The following is an 18,058-nucleotide window of genomic DNA, read 5'->3' on the forward strand; positions in this document are numbered from 1 at the left end:
GAAGGAGAGGGCTGTTGGGTTAGCACGTCTTTGTCTGTGTGTGGAAGAGTAGGCCAAAGACCCTCTAGAAGGGGATCTCTAGAGCTCCCTTCGGGAGAGGCCCTTCCCTTCCACAAGCAGTGAATTAAACTCCACCGCGGGTGTTCTGCATCACCAGCTGATGACCTTAGCACGGACAATTTATAAGGGTTAGCTGTTGTGCCACTCCACTGCTGAATGAGGGCCTCCACACCCTGTACAATTTGTGGCAGTGATATAATCACACCTCACCCCCGTTCATTCAGCAATCCCCCTCCTTAACCTCCTAACGTTCCTCTCTCAAAGCCTCACTTCTTCTCCCGTTGCCCATTCCCATTCTCTTCCCTCCCCTCGCCCCTCCACTCCTCCCCATCCCTCCCTTGCCATCCCGTGACCCGCGACGCGCCTGCTATTGTGGTCACTCATTCCTCGGCCCTTGCACACTGCCCTTGCCGTCTAAATCACTCGCGTTGTGTTACAGCTTCTTAAACTCTGTCATAGAGCGCCTTGCGCTAAGCAAAACGATGATATAAGATGGTCAGCCTAGATGTGGGAGCCATAGCAGTACAGCACAACAATGGATTTCGCTGCACGTGTAGCCCTGCTCGCCCTACCACATCTCGGCGCTTTGCGCACGGTGACAAATCCACGCGATCACTATCCAGGCTCAAAGCCTGCGTAGCTTCCGAGACATCGCAAGATTGGACACATTCCGGGTCATTCGGTTGACAGGCTTAACCTTCATGACTGAACATCAATTGAATGAATCGAGGTAGGAACGAGTAAAAACAAAAATCACAAATGGAGAATCAGCCGTTGACGATGACATCGTTGCACGATGCAGTCCCATCCAGACACCGGCGAATACGCGAGAGGCGTAATGGCACAAGCGTCTTTACGAATGAGAGATCTCCTTCAAGGCATGAAGCAAGATACGAAGCAATATCTCGTAGCTACACACGGGTTAAACGTCTGGGGCTGTCTGACTCGAAGCCTAATGAATGTAAAGACCCACCAGGCATGGACTCAGAACCATCAGGAAATATATTAACACGATACAGTGTTTATAAAACGACACGATACTGATTCGTAAATTATTTTTGGTTAGTTTATCGTGTCGTGCACAATGTCATCTGTTTGTTGTTGTTGTTGTTGCTAAACCATAACCCTCCACCCCGACAGAGACAATCAAAATCAAGTTCTCACGTTCCGGGGCAAATGTGTCAATTGCTTTGTTTGATCGCACAACAGCGGAGGAGGAATGTTGAAGAGCGAAAATCTATTTGTATTGTAATGTACACCGTCAATATTTACGACGTTCCGTTGGAGATTACAACCAGCATCATAAGACGTTGAACAAAAGATTAGCTCTTGCGTGATGAGGCTTCCTTGATCTTCATTGCTGTACAGAGCACAGATCTACACGACGATTTCCCAGTCCAGAAGGTGGAGGGGGTGGGGGGGGGCAGAGTTTTAATGTTGAACTTCTTTCGCACCGTGCATAGCCAGCCGTGCTAATCGGGGGGTGCGATTGGCACGGTTAAGTTTGGTCGAAAAGCAGGAATCACGGCTCCGTTCCAACTCGAGTGTGAAGCCGAGGTGCCAGTGCAGCAAGTGGGTTTGTACACGCACCCCAATGTTTGCAGATGTTTTTTTTATATTTTGTCACATTCTCCGCCCGTGTGCGTCGTTGGGTTTTTTACGGGAACCGAGGTTTTCTTCCAACAAGAAGCGAGACACTCTAAATAAATAAATATAACTCCATTGGCCAAACACCCAATGCAGAACCCTCCTGAAATAGTCTAATTAAGTTAGTCATAATATGTAGTAATAATAATAATGATGCTTTTTTTGTTTTTATATCGCAGGAGGTCGTGAGTTCGATCCCGACCCTGACGCCTGCTATATCTGTGGAGTTCGCGTGTCTCTCTCTCTCTCATCATCATCACGGTTGCTAGGAGATGTTAACTCCCTCGCCTGGTATACAGGAGGTCGTGGGTTCGATCCCGATCCTGACGCCTGCTGTATATTTGGAGTTTGCGTGTCTCTCTCTCTCTCTCTTTCATCATCACGGTGGCTATGAGATGTTAACTCCCTTGACTGGTATATAGGAGGTCATAGGTTCGATTCCGATCCTGACGCCTTCTGTATATTTGGAATTAGCGTGTTTTCCCCGTGGTCGATTCCCTCCACATTTCGAATCGACGTGCGTTTAGAGTATTAAGCTGCTATTCATTTCCACGTGATGAGCCACTTCGTTGAGCTATCATTTGTGGCCAGGTCGCTTCTGAAAAAGAACTATATAGCTGAGTGGGCCTTACCTGAAAAGAAAATCGTTGAAAGTTTTAGTTTCATAGCGTCGCGTCACAGACCAAGCTGAAAGGCAAACAGCCAGGGAGTGTACCCAAGATCTGCAGTCCTTTATATACATTAAGATGATATCAGCCAATTGATGAGTGTTCTATACAAGAGGGAGGACACCGCAGAAAACCCACAAATGATATTAGTCCGCACATTGCCGTACCGCCTTAAATGCAGGACCCTCTTGGCAAAAAAAATATTGCCTTGAGACTCATCAGCGAAACTTTCCTGGTTAGACAAATGGCACATTTTATTGTTATGTCAGGCTGAGTCAACCTAGGGGAGGGAGCTTCAAAGCCATGCTCAAGGAACAATTTGCGACCCGCGTCGCGCACGGCTGCCCAGGGATCGATGTCGGGTCGATAGAGTCGTACGACGCTCTTGTTCGGCGCAATATGAACAAAGTAAAAAATTTAAGGATCAGATTCATCACAATAAGATATTATAGACACCGCGCGCGTGCTTGTGTGTGCTTGTGTGTGTGATTGCGTTTGTGTTTGAGACGCTGTCCCATTACCGCCCTTATTAATGTGATTGTACAGCACTGTTCAAAATTCGATTCGGGAATATCTGCACGCCCGCACGGAGACCCGAATGGATGCAGCGAGAGGTATTTTTCGTTCACAGGCAATGGGATTTCATAAATCTTTGAGAACAGCCAATGGCACGCGGACATTAGTGTCGACGCATGCGCACCCATTCACGCGCCACACATACAAATATATACCCCCGTATAGCCTCAGCAGCATGTTGAGGGCAAGTGCTGTTTGTGAGCACGAGCGGGTGACTGGCCAACACCCACGCCCGATCGCCTTTGTCTCCCCAATGCTTGTGGTTACACACTGAACCAGGTACTAATTTTCTTGGTTCTTTCGGTAAAGTCACGTAGAATGGAACTAATAAAAAAAAAACATTTTATTTCCATTCTACGTGACTTTTCCATTCTACGTGACTTTACCGAAAGAACCAAGAAGATGAATCCCTGCAGTCACGAAAGCTTTAAATCGAAATCAGGTACTCATTTGTAGGGCTGAGTCAACAGACCTCGGAGAGGCACAGATTAATGTTGGCCGTGAGCGGGAATCGAACTCGGGCGGCCGGATATGGTAGCGCGTCTCCTCCAACCTCTATACTACTACTCGGAGCGTGCAATGCGCCTGCATTGAGCCAACAGACAACAAAGACAACGATCCCCCCCCCCCCCCCCCATAGCCGTAGACTGTAGGGGCAAGTGCTGTTAGCGAGCACCTATGAAGGCCGACACGGCACACGAGGGGGTGGGTGGCCAACACCACGCCCGCCCGCCTTTGTCTTCCTGGTGGAGATGTATGTTCACACATCGCACCAGGTACTCATTATGAGGCTGAGTCGACCTAGGAGAGGCCCACGACCGGTTCGGATAATCGTCACCGATGTTGGCCGTGAGCGGGAATCGAATTCGGGTCGTCAGGTTCGTAGCGCAACGCGCTAATCGCTACACCACCGCTCCACACACACACGTACATACACACACGTACATACACACACACGTACACACACAGATACACAGAGGGAGGCGCAAACACATAATTAAGCAACGTGCTGCACGCGTAATCAATCCGGAGAGTAATTTACAGGCGGGGGTCATAACGAGCAAACCGCGCGAGCAGCGATCTGCGTCTGAGCACGGAGCGCAGCAGACGGAAAACTGGCGCTTTCCATCACCGTTATGGGCAACGGGAGAGACACGGGGGAGGGGTGGGGGTGGCGGGGTGATTGGAGGGAGGGAGCGGGCGGGGTGATGGAAGAGGGGAGGGGGAGCGTTGATGGGGTGATGGAAGAGGGGAGGAAGGGAGGGAGCGGTGATGGGTGTGGGAAGAGGGGAGGGAGAGAGCGGTGATGGGTGATGGAAGAGGGGAGGGGGAGCGTTGATGGGTGATGGAAGAGGGGAGGAAGGGAGGGAGCGGTGATGGGTGTGGGAAGAGGGGAGGGAGAGAGCGGTGATGGGTGATGGAAGAGGGGAGGGGGAGCGTTGATGGGTGATGGAAGAGGGGAGGAAGGGAGGGAGCGGTGATGGGTGTGGGAAGAGGGGAGGGAGAGAGCGGTGATGGGTGATGGAAGAGGGGAGGGGGAGCGGTGATGGGTGATGGAAGAGGGGAGGGGAGCGTTGATGGGTGAGGAAGAGGGGAGGGGAGCGGTGATGGGTGATGGAAGAGGGAGGGAGGAGCGGTGATGGTGATGGAAGAGGGGAGGGAGGGAGCGGTGATGGGTGTGGGAAGAGGGGAGGGAGGGAGCGGTGATGGGTGTGGGAAAGAGGGAGGGAGAGAGCGGTGATGTGATGTGAAGAGGGGAGGGGGAGCGTTGATGGGTGATGGAAGAGGGGAGGGGGAGCGGTGATGGGTATGGAAGAGGGGAGGGAGGGAGCGGTTGATGGGTGATGGAAAGAGGGGAGGGAGGGAGCGGTGATGGGTGGGAAGAGGGGAGAGGAGCGGTGATGGGTGTGGGAAGAGGGGAGGGAGGGAGCGGTGATGGGTGATGGAAGAGGGGAGGGGGGTTGATGGGTGATGGAAGAGGGGAGGGAGGAGCGTGATGGGTGATGGAAGAGGGGAGGGAGCGGTATTTGTGGGAAGAGGGGAGGGAAGGTGATGGTGATGGAAGGAGGGGGAGCGTTGATGGGGTGATGGAGGGCGGGGGGGAGTGATGGAGGGAGGGAGGAGAGAGTGAGAGAGAAAGATAAAATGAGGGAGAAAATAGGAAAACTGGTGCTGTCCATCACCATAATGGGCAGCGAGAGAGTCACGGGGGAGGGGTGATAGAGGGAGGGAGGGAGTGGGAGGGGAAGAGAGAGAGAGCGACATAAGGGGGGGGGGGTGATGGAGAAGTGAGAGAGGAGAATGGGGGGGCGGGGGATTGAGTGAGAAGGGAGAGTGAGGAGAGAGAAAGAGAGGGGAGGGCGGGAGGAGTGAGCGAGACGGGAAAGTCAGAGGCGAGAGGGGAGAGTGGATGGAGGTGTTGTGATGAGTCCCTGAAGCCATAACCCGGACCCCAACTTCATTCCCCAGATCACGACACAGACGCGCCACTGCAACACTCGAATTTACTATCGAGAGAAAAGAGAGAAGTTGTTGTCGATTGGAGACGAACGATGAATCACAGTGTCTCTGTTCCGCGGTGCAGGATATTAAAAAAGCAGACCCTGAAATGATAAACATCGCAATGTTCACAACATATAAACCAAGTGTCGTGTCCAGGGAGAGGAGAGAGTGCGACAGAGGGTGGGGGGCGAGACAGAGCGAGAGGGTGATGGAGTGAGAGCTAAAAAAAAATGAGAGAGTTGGAGAGAAATTTAAAAAGAGAGAGAGGTGAGGGAGAGGAGAGGAGCACGCGTGGAAAAAATAAAAGAGAGAGCGAGTGGGGGTAGAGAGAGAGGGTGGGGGGGCAGAGAGGGGGGGGGGGGTACATAAAGAAAAGCATTAACAAACAAAACAAAAAACTAAATAATGAACGAAGCAAAGTGCCGAATACACCGAGCATCTTCTTGTTTCCTCTGATCGTAAAAAAGAGAGATCTCGACTGGAGAGGGAGCTTGGAGAGAGAGACACAAAGTGAGAGGGGAGAGAGAAAGAGAGCTCCAATAGAGAGAGAGAGAGAGAAAAGGGGGAGACTGAGAAAGTGAGGAAGAGGAGAGAGGTGAGAGAGATTGCGAGGAGAGAAAAGAGGGGCGAGAGCGAGAAAGTGAGAGAGTGAGGGGTGAGGAGCGAGCGAGAGAGGAGAGCTCAGCGATAGAGGGAGGGGTGGGATGGTGAGGGGGGGAGGAGGGGGGAAGAGGGGGAAGGAGGGGGGGGCTGCCTCCTTTTGCGCATCTGTATGCGCTCCACGTGTTTGCACAGTTCGCATCCTCATCCTCCTCCATCTCCCTCGCCTCCACCGCCTCTCTCCTCCTCCTCCTCTCTCGCCTCCTCCTCCTCCTCCACCTCCTCCTCTTCCTCCTCTCCCGTGTCTCCTCTCTCCCCCAGCTCGAGCCGCGCACACAATGCGCACAATGCAGCGCGAGACGCCGTGCATGACAAAAACCAAACGGTGCGGGGCATGAAGAGGAAGAGGAGGAGGAAGAGGAGGCAGAGGGGGAGGAGGAGGAGGAAGAGAGGCCGTTGGACTGCGAGAAGGGCTGCGTGCAGAACGAGAGAGTGAGCGAGAGAGTGAGCGAGAGAGTGAGCGAGTGAGTGAGCGAGTGAGTGAACGAGAGAGTGAGCGAGAGAGTGAGCGAGAGAGTGAGCGAGTGAGTGAGCGAGCGAGGGAGCGAGAGAGTGAGCGAGAGGGAGGAGGGTTACATAAAGCAAAGTTAAAAAAAAAAATTACGAAATGATGAACGAAGCAAAGAGCCGACTACACCGAGCATCTTCTTGTTTGCACTGATCGTAAAAAAAAGAGAGGCTACTCTGGGAACTTCGACCTCCGCGCATCCGACATGCGGCGCCGTGGATGGGGGGTGGGGGGGTAGCGCCTCGTGTACTCACTCGTTAATTAGCGCTCCTTCGGCGCAACATTTTTTTTTAAATCATCGGCCACGATCTCTCTATCCACTGTTGCATTAAGGCCGATTCCACTCTCCGAGCAGTCGTCGTCCACTCACGGTCGTGCGATGCAACAATCGATCCGTCGCAAAGCACCTGCACCCACAGAGCTAGCTTCGTCAACCCGTGTCAACATCCCCGCTGCCGGAGGACGTCCTCTCTGGCTGCCACTCCGTCGTTAGTCTCGACCACGGGCCCCCTGAAAGCTCCGAGACGCGATGGGGTCCCGCCCAATCCTCCCTGAATGGTCCTGACGCTCAATATGGTAACAATTGCGCGTGTTTGCCACGCCGCGCGTTCCTCTCTCGGCGTCACGTTCCAAGCATGCACCCCTCCACGCTTCTTTGCGCACTTTTCAGCTTTTGTTTCTAACAAAGGCCGACGAACCCAAAACCTCCGCGCGCACGGAGCCCGTATGCGTGGCCGTGTTGCAGTGCGTGGTCGCGTCGATTTGCGAGCCCATGAGTTGAAGTTCACGAGTCGTTCAGCGAGACTTGAACTCGATTCCCGCTTTTGCGACACGGTTCGAGTCCCGAGCCCAGGTCTGTCGAGTAAATCGTGCGAGAATTTGACCAAAGCGTGTCCCCGGATGTCTCAGGGACTTTTACGGACGCCGTGTCATCGATGTTGAAAGTTTTGAACATTGTGCACTCATCTTCTTGGTTCTTTCAGTACAGTCACGTGGGCTAGAAATGAAACCAAATGAACGTATAAAATTTCGATTTAAAGCTTTCGTGACTGCAGGGATTCATCTTCTTGGTTCTTTCGGTAAAGTCACGTAGAATGGAAATAATAAAATAATAAAAATAAAACATAATAAAATCATTCTCACGACGTTTCGGCCACAACGCAAGCAGCCGTCCTCAGGTGAAGAACAGGTCTGTCGAGAAGACAGAGTCATTCAGACTTCACCTGAGGACGGCTGCTTGCGTTGTGGCCGAAACGTCGTGAAAATTATTTCATTATGTTTTATTTTTATTATTTTATTATTTCCATTCTACGTGACTTTACCGAAAGAACCAAGAAGATGAATCCCTGCAGTCACGAAAGCTTTAAATCGAAATATTGTGCACTCATGTCGAAACCCTTGGACACTATCATCAACGTTCATTTCCAGACCCTTTGTCAATCCACTGGGGAATTAAAGACCCCCCCCCCCTCCTCCCACACCCATTGCTCGATAAGTCGCCGATGACCTACTTTATTTTAAGGTCACACCGTGTTATAATTATTGTTTTGATGATGATGGCAAAGGTGTCGTCCACATTGAGAATGCGTTCGCGACACACGTCATCAGTTCGCACTCATTACACCCAAAGTGCTCGCCACGAGTGAGCCTCAAGTGAGCCACAAGTGAGCCACAATGCCTTGTTGATCTCACAAGTGAGCCACAACGCCTTGTTGATCTCACAAGTGAGCCACAACACCTTGTTGATCTCACAAGTGAGCCACAACACCTTGTTGATCTCACAAGTGAGCCACAACACCTTGTTGATCTCACAAGTGAGCCACAACACCTTGTTGATCTCACAAGTGAGCCACAACACCTTGTTGATCTCACAAGTGAGTCACAACACCTTGTTGATCTCACAAGTGAGTCACAACACCTTGTTGATCTCACAAGTGAGTCACAACACCTTGTTGATCTCACAAGTGAGTCACAACGCCTTGTTGATCTCACAAGTGAGTCACAACACCTTGTTGATCTCACAAGTGAGTCACAACACCTTGTTGATCTCACAAGTGAGTCACAACACCTTGTTGATCTCACAAGTGAGTCACAACACCTTGTTGATCTCACAAGTGAGTCACAACACCTTGTTGATTTCACAAGTGAGCCACAACACCTTGTTGATCTCACAAGTGAGCTACAACACCTTGTTGATCTCACAAGTGAGTCACAACACCTTGTTGATCTCACAAGTGAGCCACAACACCTTGTTGATCTCACAAGTGAGTCACAACACCTTGTTGATCTCACAAGTGAGCCACAACACCTTGTTGATCTCACAAGTGAGTCACAACGCCTTGTTGATCTCACAAGTGAGTCACAACGCCTTGTTGATCTCACAAGTGAGCCACAACACCTTGTTGATCTCACAAGTGAGCCACAACGCCTTGTTGATCTCACAAGTGAGCCACAACACCTTGTTGATCTCACAAATTTAAACCCCAGAAGTGCCACTTGTTGCAGTCGTCCGTGAGGTATTTGGGTAATGTGGTGAGCGCATCGGGGGTTGCCTCCGACCCTGACAAAACTGCGTGTGTTCGTGCTTGGCCAACCCCTACATCAGTTGCTGAGGTTCGCAGTTTTGTGGGGTTTGCCTCGTACTACCACCGTTTTGTCCTTGATTTCGTGACTATTGCCAAGTCACTCCACCCGCTGTCCACTCAGGACCAACAATTTCGTTGGGGCAAAGAGGAAGTGTTTGTCACGCTTCGGGATTCCCTTGCTGACGCGCCTCCCCTGGGTTACCCCGACTTTTCGCTGCCCTTTGTCCTGGATACTGACGCCAGCGACACGGGCATAGGGGCTGTGCTTTCCCAGGTGGTCGACGGTGGCCGAAAGGGTTGTAGCCTATGGCAGCCGCGTGTTATCCTCCGCAGAGCAGCGTTATTGTGTAACGCGCAGAGAGCTGGCGGCCATTGTTTACTTTGTACAGTTGTACAGGCCCTACTTGTAGACTTGAAGCTTTCGTGACTGCAAGGAATCATATTCTTAGGTGTTTTCGGTAAAGTCACGTAGGTAAAACATCAAAATTAATAAAAAATAATAAAATAAAAATAAAGATCACGACGTTTCGGAGGCAACACAAGTCTCCGTCATCAGGTGGGACAGTCACAGCCAGATCAGCTGCATCAAGTGAGGCAATGATTCATGATGTAATCCCTTAAAAGCGAGTTGAGCTGATGAGCCCCCCCCTCTCCTCCCCCCCTCAACTCGCTTTTAAGGGATTACATCTTGAATCATTGCCTCACTTGATGCAGCTGATCTGGCTGTGACTGTCCCACCTGATGACGGAGACTTGTGTTGCCTCCGAAACGTCGTGATCTTTATTTTTATTTTATTATTTTTATTAATTTTGATGTTTTACCTACGTGACTTTACCGAAAACACCTAAGAATAAGGCCCTAGTTGTGTGGTAGGCGGTTTCTCGTTCGTACGGATCATGCCACCTTGCAATACTCCCTGCGCATAGATCAACCTTCTGGTCAGCTGTCACCGCTGGCTCGAGGTGTTGCAGGAGTATTCCTTCGATGTCATTTACAGAAAAGGGGCACAGCGCGGTAACGCGGATGCCTTGTCTCGGTTGGTACCGCACGGTGGATGTGAATGTGCGATGGCCGCTAGTCATTGCAGGCCTACAGTTGGAAGTGCGCCTCAGTTGCTAGCGACTGCCGGCACAGCTCCTCCTCAGGGAGGGCCAATGCCCGCAGATCGCGGACTGGGCCTCACTCACAGTGAATGGTCCCGCCTACAGATGGAGCATACCTCTCTGTTGAAACTAAGACGCCGCATTAAAGCGGCCGCCAATAAGACCGCTCCGGCGGAGTCCCCAGCCAATTGCCCTTCATGATGGCCTCCTTATGCGATAAGACGCTGAGTTACAGAGGTCCTGTGTTGTGGTACCCACAGTCCTCCGAGGGAAACTAACTCGCGTAATGCACGAGAAATGAATGCACTTGGGTGTTCGGAAAACTGTGTTAACCATCAAGCGTGACTATTATTGGCCGGCTATGGAGGATGATGTGGCACTGTTCATCAAGGGCTGTCAGGATTGCGCCCGCTGGAAGCCTCCGGTTTTGCACGATCGGCCCCCGCTGCAATCGATCAAGGTATCACGCGTTAACGAACTTGTGGCCCTTGACATTTTAGACCCATTGCCGATTTCTCAAGGGGGCCACACCCGCTGGCCCATGGCGTGGCCCCTGCCTGATCAGTCGGCCGCTGGTATCAACACGTGCGTACGTAACACACACGAGCTAACGCACGCACGCACCCACGCACGCACGCCAATGAAAAAATCACTCGGAATTCGCATGATCTTTCGTCGTATCTCGAGCCGGCCGGCTGGGCGATGGCGGCTATGCGCGTGGCCCATGATCAATAATCACGACAGCCTCTGCGGGCGCAACGGAGGGGTTTGTTGGTGGATGGCACGAATGCTGTCGAGGTAGTTGCCATACCCTGACTCGCCAGGAGAATGCATCCTCCAACTCTTTGTCCCTTCTATACGGGATATAGTGTTGTGCCCTCGCGCGCGCGGGTTTTTCTTTGGACGATCAGGTTTCCTCCCACGTTAACTGCCTGAAAACATCTTAATAGTAAGAGGACTGCAGTGCTCGGGCAATTGTTGGTTCTCGGCTAACCGCCTTGCAGCTGATGATGGTTTCCACCTCGTCTAAGGGTCCTCATCGAATGTGAGATGCAGTTTGTGACGATGACGATGAACACATTATAGTTATTATTATCTCGGTCGGCCTTCTCTCAAGCGTGTATCACGCACAACAGAAATGTCAACACATTCTTTCAATAACACCGTGGCCTTAAAATTGCACATATTTAACAGATGACGTTTCAGGAAGTGGAATTTTATTCCTCGTTCGTAAAACAATGTTACGTGCCGTAAATAATTTCCCGAAACGTCGCTGAATGTTTATTTTATTTATTTGAAGACCACAGTGTTGTTTTTGACGAATGTTTTGTTATTGTTAATCGTACCTATGGAGCGCAGCAGCAGCATCACCAAATAGTTTATCATCGGTACCATCCGTGGTAGCAGATGCTATCAATGAGTTCCTTTAAAGAACTGGACCTCTCGAGCACATCTATGTATGATAGCAAGCCCACTGTGGTAATCTTAATTTTGGAGCTTTCGTGAGTGCAGGAATTATTCTTTGGTTCTTTCGGTTAAGTCACGTCTAAAGATAAAATAATAAATTAAAATAATAGCAAATTACGACGTTTCGATTGCAACACAAGCAATCATCATCAGGCATAAAAGAAATAGCAACAAACATCTAACTAGAAAACTATAGACAGACATACAAGCAGACAGACATCACAAGGACACACAGAGAGAGGACACATATCGGCACATGGTAGCTTAGAATGAGAGGGAAAAATATATCGTGAAAGGAAATGTACCGTATTACGTTTGATGGAGAATACTGTTTAGTGAGAAACAAATAAACGTGATATGACTCAAGCACAAAATATGAAAATAAATATGCATCTATTCTTGAATTTAGCGTTTGCTAGTTATATATGTGGAATAACAACCAATACGAGTCAACGACACTAACTATATAATCACGAATTTCGGTTGCCACCACAGCTCTCTGTCGCAGCTCCATGTCGCTTAAGTAGTGGGCGGTCGCTTCTTCTCCTCTGCTGCCCTCAGAGACTTCCATCCGTGCGGTGTCCACTCCGTGTCCCTGTTCAAGTTCAGGCTCAGGATCTTCCCTTTCAACCCGCCGACAATCACCGACTGCCTCTTTACGTTCAATAAATATGCGGAGCTTCTGCCCAACTTCTCGAGGACACTATATGAATGCACATTGTCTAGTACTGTATGGAGACCCATAGACATCCACGGAGACCCGAAGACTTACACAGACACCCATAGACTCACACGGGGACCCATATGACCACACAAACGCATATAATTACACTGAGACCTACAGACACACACAGATACCTATGGACTCACAGAGGGACCGATATAGCCACACAGACGCATAGACTAACACTGAGACCTACAGACACACACAGACACCTATGGACTCACTGAGGGACCGATATAGCCACACAGACGCATAGACTAACACTGACACCTACAGACTCACACGGAAACATATTGTACTCACAGAGAGATCCATACATTTACATAGAACTATAGACCCGCATAGAAACCAACCATAGTTTCGTTATGGGTTAGGCCATGTGGTCATTTTGTGGCAACATTCTTGTCATAACCCTGCTTGTTTTCACGTTCACAAAAAACATTGTGTTTATACTGTACGTGTCAATGTAAGGGTCAAACTCTGAACTATGAAAGCTACTTCTCCTTTACTTTTGGCTGAAAACCTTTGACTACCAAATTCCACATCAACGCACCACGACGCGTGGCTCAGGCTGCCTCGGAGCTTAATCGTCCGATCGCGAGCTCTGACTTTTTGAAATGATCAGACCGCGCCGGCTCAAGCAGACTTGCATCTCACGTTAAGCTGAATGCATCCTCCCCACGTTTCCCGAAACGTCGTTCGTGACAAACGTGTTGTTATTGATCTTCTTGGTTCTTTCGGTAAAGTCACGTAGAAGGGAAGTAATAAAATAATAAAAATAAAACGTAATAAAATAATTCTCACGACGTTTCGGCCACAACGCAAGCAGCCGTCCTCAGGTGAAGACCAGGTCTGTCGGGGAGAGTTTCAGACGCTGTCTCCCCGACAGACCTGGTCTTCACCTGAGGACGGCTGCTTGCGTTGTGGCCGAAATAACGCAAGCAGCCGTCCTCGGGTTATTATTGTATTACTTCCCTTCTACGTGACTTTACCGAAAGAACCAAGAAGATGAATCCCTGCAGTCACGAAAGCTTTACATCGAAATTTAGTGTTGTTATTTGTGGCTCGTGCGCCAGCGCTAACGCAACAGCAGCAACGGAAGATTTGTTTCCTGAAAATCCAGTTCTGCTCAATTCCTCTTGACAGGTCCGTTGAGAATCAACCATTTCTATGTCCTCGGTTTTGTTTTTACTAACTAAGGCCCACCCAGACATACTGGATCGTCATTTTTCAGAAGCGACTTGGCTATATACAAGTGACAGCTCAACGAAGTCGCTCATCATCCTCGCGTGGAAATGTACAGCAGTAAATACTCTCCACACGCGATGCTGATTCTGAATGTGGAGGACAAAGACCGGAGGACCTGGAGAAAAATCTACCGCGATCACGGAGGAAGAGAGAGACGCAAACTCGAAATATATAGCAGGTGTCAGGATCAGGATCGAACCCACGAACTCCTACATTACAGGCGAGGTAGTTAACATATCCTAGCCACCGTGATAATGCTTATGATAGAAAGAGACACGAAAACTCAAAATATACAGCAGGCGTCAGGGTTTGGGATCGATCCCACGACCTCCTGTATACCAGGCGAGGTAGTTAACATATCCTAGCCACCGTGATAATGATTATGATAGAGAGAGACACGAAAACTCCAAATATACAGCAGGCGTCAGGGTTTGGGATCGATCCCACGACCTCCTGTATACCAGGCGAGGTAGTTAACATCTCCTAGCCACCGTGATGATGATAAGAGAGAGAGAGAGACACGCAAACTCCAAATATATAGCAGCTGTCAGGATCAGGATCGAACCCACGACCTCCTGCATGTCAGGCGTAGTTCGTTAACATCTCCTAGCCACCGTGGTGACTTCTCAAGGTGGGAGACCCCCATTCACAGCCCCATTCACAGCCCCGATGTAAGTGCGCGAGAGCTGTCGTGGTGCCATAGCGGCAACACCGGACAAAGCAAGGGGCCGTCGGTTAAATTCGATCTTCCGGCGCGGCAGTTGAAGCAATGAGAAGAAAACGTTTCTTAACCCCCCCTCCTCCTCCTCCTCCCACCCCCTGCCTCTATCCATCGATTATAGTTGTCGGAGGTGCACGTCAATTCGTCGTGAGCAGGTCACGTGGTGTGGGGTTAAAGTGTGGGTGCTCCAACCTCTTACAGCTCCCGAAAGCAAAGGCCCTTCCACCAGCAGTGGCGTGAGCAAGCACTTGCAGGGCTGCGCCTTTGCCTCGTCAGTCCACCACTGGATGAAGACATCCCCCTCCCCTCCCCTCCCCCGAAGTGGCGTTCGACGTGGAGGCTGATTTAACCATACTTCACCGCGCTAGTCACCGCGGGTTGGTGAAGGGAGGTGGAGGCGTCTCGGAGCAGTTCTGATATCACTCTCCACTCAGGCTGTCGAGGTCATCGCGCTGTGCGCTAATCACTGCGCCACCACTCCACCCGCTGGGATCCAGATCTACCGAATAGGCCCCCTCTCTCGTGTGTAATCCGTATAATCTTGGAACGTTGTTATCATCTCCGTAATACTTGCAACTGTGTTTGAGGCTATCGTTGGGATGATGATGACGATGGTGATGATGATGGGTATTGCTACTAATTTGTATTTTAATGACGCACTTTTTAATTTTTTGCATGTTGGCCATGGAAAGGAACACAATGCCACCAATGTTGTTGATGACGATTTTGATAACGATTTTGATGTAAATGACGATGCTGATCACGATGATGCTGATGATGACGATGTTGCAGATGACGATGTTGATGTAAATAACATTGATCCCACTTTTCAGTGGTACGGGTTGTCTTTTTTTTAAAGGAATTATTATTTTCTATCAGTCCAATAAATATTCCAACAGACTTTTCCATCTCGAATAAACGTAACTTGGTGGGGAGTGGCGGCGCAGCAGTGATATCATTTACACTACGAACCAGGTTGCCTTTAGTTTGATTGACATCATTAGCGGCGAATGATATCATAACCAGTCATGGACACCCCCCACATCTCTTCCAACCCGCAACTGACCAACGTGGTGAAGTATGGTCAAACAACAGCACCCCCTCCCCTCCCCCATCATCAAAAGGCTTTGGGAGGTCTTCATCCAGCAGTAGATTATAAATAAGCAACTCGGAAACCCAGTCATTCAGAAAAAAGTGTGCCGATGACAATTAAACTCTTTCGTCAATAACATTGTGGCCTTAACAGGCGACGTTTCGGGCAATTGCCCTTCATCATGGCGCACAAGAAGAATTGAGGAATTCACGCACAACACTGCTGGCTCCACGGTGAAAATAATGAAATAAAAGTACTTAAGCGACTGCGTTGGCAGTGGTGACACAAACACAGATTAAAAACCAGACCACGTCTCTCATTAAAGCTGCCGTCTTTCAACCGAGTTACTGGGTGGGAGTGGTGACGCAGTGATTAGCGCGCTGCACTATGAAGTTAAAACTCGCCAACCGGATAAGTTAGATTCTTGGTCAAGGCTAAAACCATCATCGTCATCATCGATGGCGAGAGACATATAAACCAGTTCCTGGGACAAACTCCGAAACACACGGTCCGTAAAATCCGACGGAAGCTTGTGTTACCTCCGAAACGTCGTGATTTTTATTTTATTTTTTATTTTACTTTTATTAATTAAAATGTTTTACCTACGTGAATGAATCCCCCGTGTTAGCCTTGAACAGACTGTTGGGGCAAGGACTATTAGCGAGCACCAGGGAGTGAGTGGCCGACATGACGCCCTGCCGCGTTAGTCTCTCATTTGAGGCCGAGTCAACCTGAAGCGAGGCCCCTACCCTGTTAAAATATTCGCCAGATTTAAGTTGCGAATATTTCGCCGGGATCGTAGTGCAGCGCGCCGGCTACTACACCTTCCGTCCCCCAAATACAGGTATACAAATACAAAGATCCCCCATATAGCCTTAGCAGGCTGTTGGGGCAAGTGCTGTTAGCGACGCAGCACCTATGAAGGCCAGCACGGCACAGGAGGGGGGTCGGTGGGTGGCCAGCACCCACACACAGAAACACGTGCATACGTACACATGCCACATGTGTCCTCGGGTATGGAGCGCAGTGCACTAACTGCCGTGCCACCGCTCCTTCTCCGTTCTAACCCGTTCCTATTCTTTCGTACTTGCTGATGTAGCTGCAGAGCAACAACGCAATTGTTTCCATTCAGGTGGTCAAGCGCAGACAACGGCGTCAGGAGGTAGCGGGAGCGTACCGCTGTATTTGTGGATGGGGCATTGCCGCGTCGTCTGGCTCGGGATGAGCGCCGGTGTGTCAATGATCGACGCGGGGAGGGAGAGCGAGCACAAGTCGGGGAACCTATCCCCCTATCCGATCATCGTGGCGGAGCCGCTTTCTTCCTGGGGTTGAGGGATTCAAGTCGCGCGGCTGTAGCGCGTGTTGCGCTCGTGTGCCGGGTGCCCACCTGTACGTGTCTGTGTGTGTCTGTGCGCTGTCTGTGTGCGCGCGTGTGTGTGTGGGGGCTAGCGGTAGTGTAGCGGATAGCGCGCTGCGCTACGAACCCAGTCACCCGACGCACCCGCTCACGGCCACCAACACCAGTGACGATTATCTGAACCGGTCCTGGGGATCCTCTGTGTTAACTCAGCCTTAAACGAGCACCTGGTGCGGTGTGTAAAAACAAAATCACTAGTGGAGAGACCAAATGCGGCCGTGCGGGCAGTTGGCCACGGACCTTCTCCCGGCGCCGTTCCGACCTGAACAGCTGCTCGGTCACTGAACTTTTCCCCAAAAGTCCGTCAAAGGCTATACGGGGGACCTTTGTCTTTGTGTATGCACGTGTAAACGCGGTGTTGTCTGCCTACACACTCCTGTTCGTGTGTGCGAGATTGTGTGTTCTCGGGTCTGCGTGTGGGTGTGCGTGTTTTGTATGCGTGTTGCACGTGTTGCTACGTGTGTGCTCCTGTGCACGTGTGCGTCCAGCCTTTGAGCGTGTGCATGTGTTGAATACCGTGTGCCTGCACACACACACACGTTGCTTGCGTGTGTTGCGTGTGTTGCGTATGGTGTTGCGTGTGGTGTTGCGTGTGTTGCATGTGGTGTTGCGCGCGCACGTGCGGCATGATCAACGTGCGACAAATCACTCAACCTCGTTTGCCGAGACGCCGGGAAGACAAAGGCGGCCGGGAGGGGACTTCCGGCAGCTCCGAATGAAGAGACTCGTATGACAGAGACAATAGCGGCGGGGCTGAGAGTTACCGCGACTCCAGGAGAGGGAGAGAGAGAGAGATACTGAAGATGATGATGACCGTTGAATCTTGAACCACCGCGCTTGGCTCCTGCGTTCAGTTGCAGCGACGCTGAGTCTTCTCGCTCTCTACTGAGAGAGAGAGATGGGTGGATGGGTGTGTGTTTGAGCGAAAGAGATCTGTGTGTGTGTGAGTAAGAGAGAGAGAGGCAGACGACAAGTGCTGAAGTTCTGGGTCTGTCCGACTGGTCTAGTAAACCCGGCGCGCACTCCCAGGCAGCGAGTGGAGCTGAGCTCTGTGGGAGAAGGGGCTTCTCTCTTCATTT

The 18,058-nt window shown here is 50.5% G+C and overlaps 1 protein-coding gene across 3 annotated transcripts in view; it reads right to left on the reverse strand.

Annotated features, from left to right (window-relative positions):
* The window catches only part of SLC6A9 (solute carrier family 6 member 9), a 114,321-nt gene extending 96,263 nt beyond the window's left edge, over window positions 1-18,058 (reverse strand). For all 3 annotated transcript variants that reach the window (XM_061567824.1, XM_061567825.1, XM_061567823.1), the window contains exon 1: window positions 17,634-18,058. The gene's annotated coding sequence lies outside the window, so the exon portion shown is untranslated. The remainder of the gene's footprint in view (window positions 1-17,633) is intronic.

The sequence above is a fragment of the Lethenteron reissneri genome, chromosome 39 (assembly GCF_015708825.2).
Source record: "Lethenteron reissneri isolate LAM-NWPU_2019-01 chromosome 39, ASM1570882v1, whole genome shotgun sequence".
Taxonomy (NCBI): Eukaryota; Metazoa; Chordata; class Hyperoartia; order Petromyzontiformes; family Petromyzontidae; genus Lethenteron; species Lethenteron reissneri.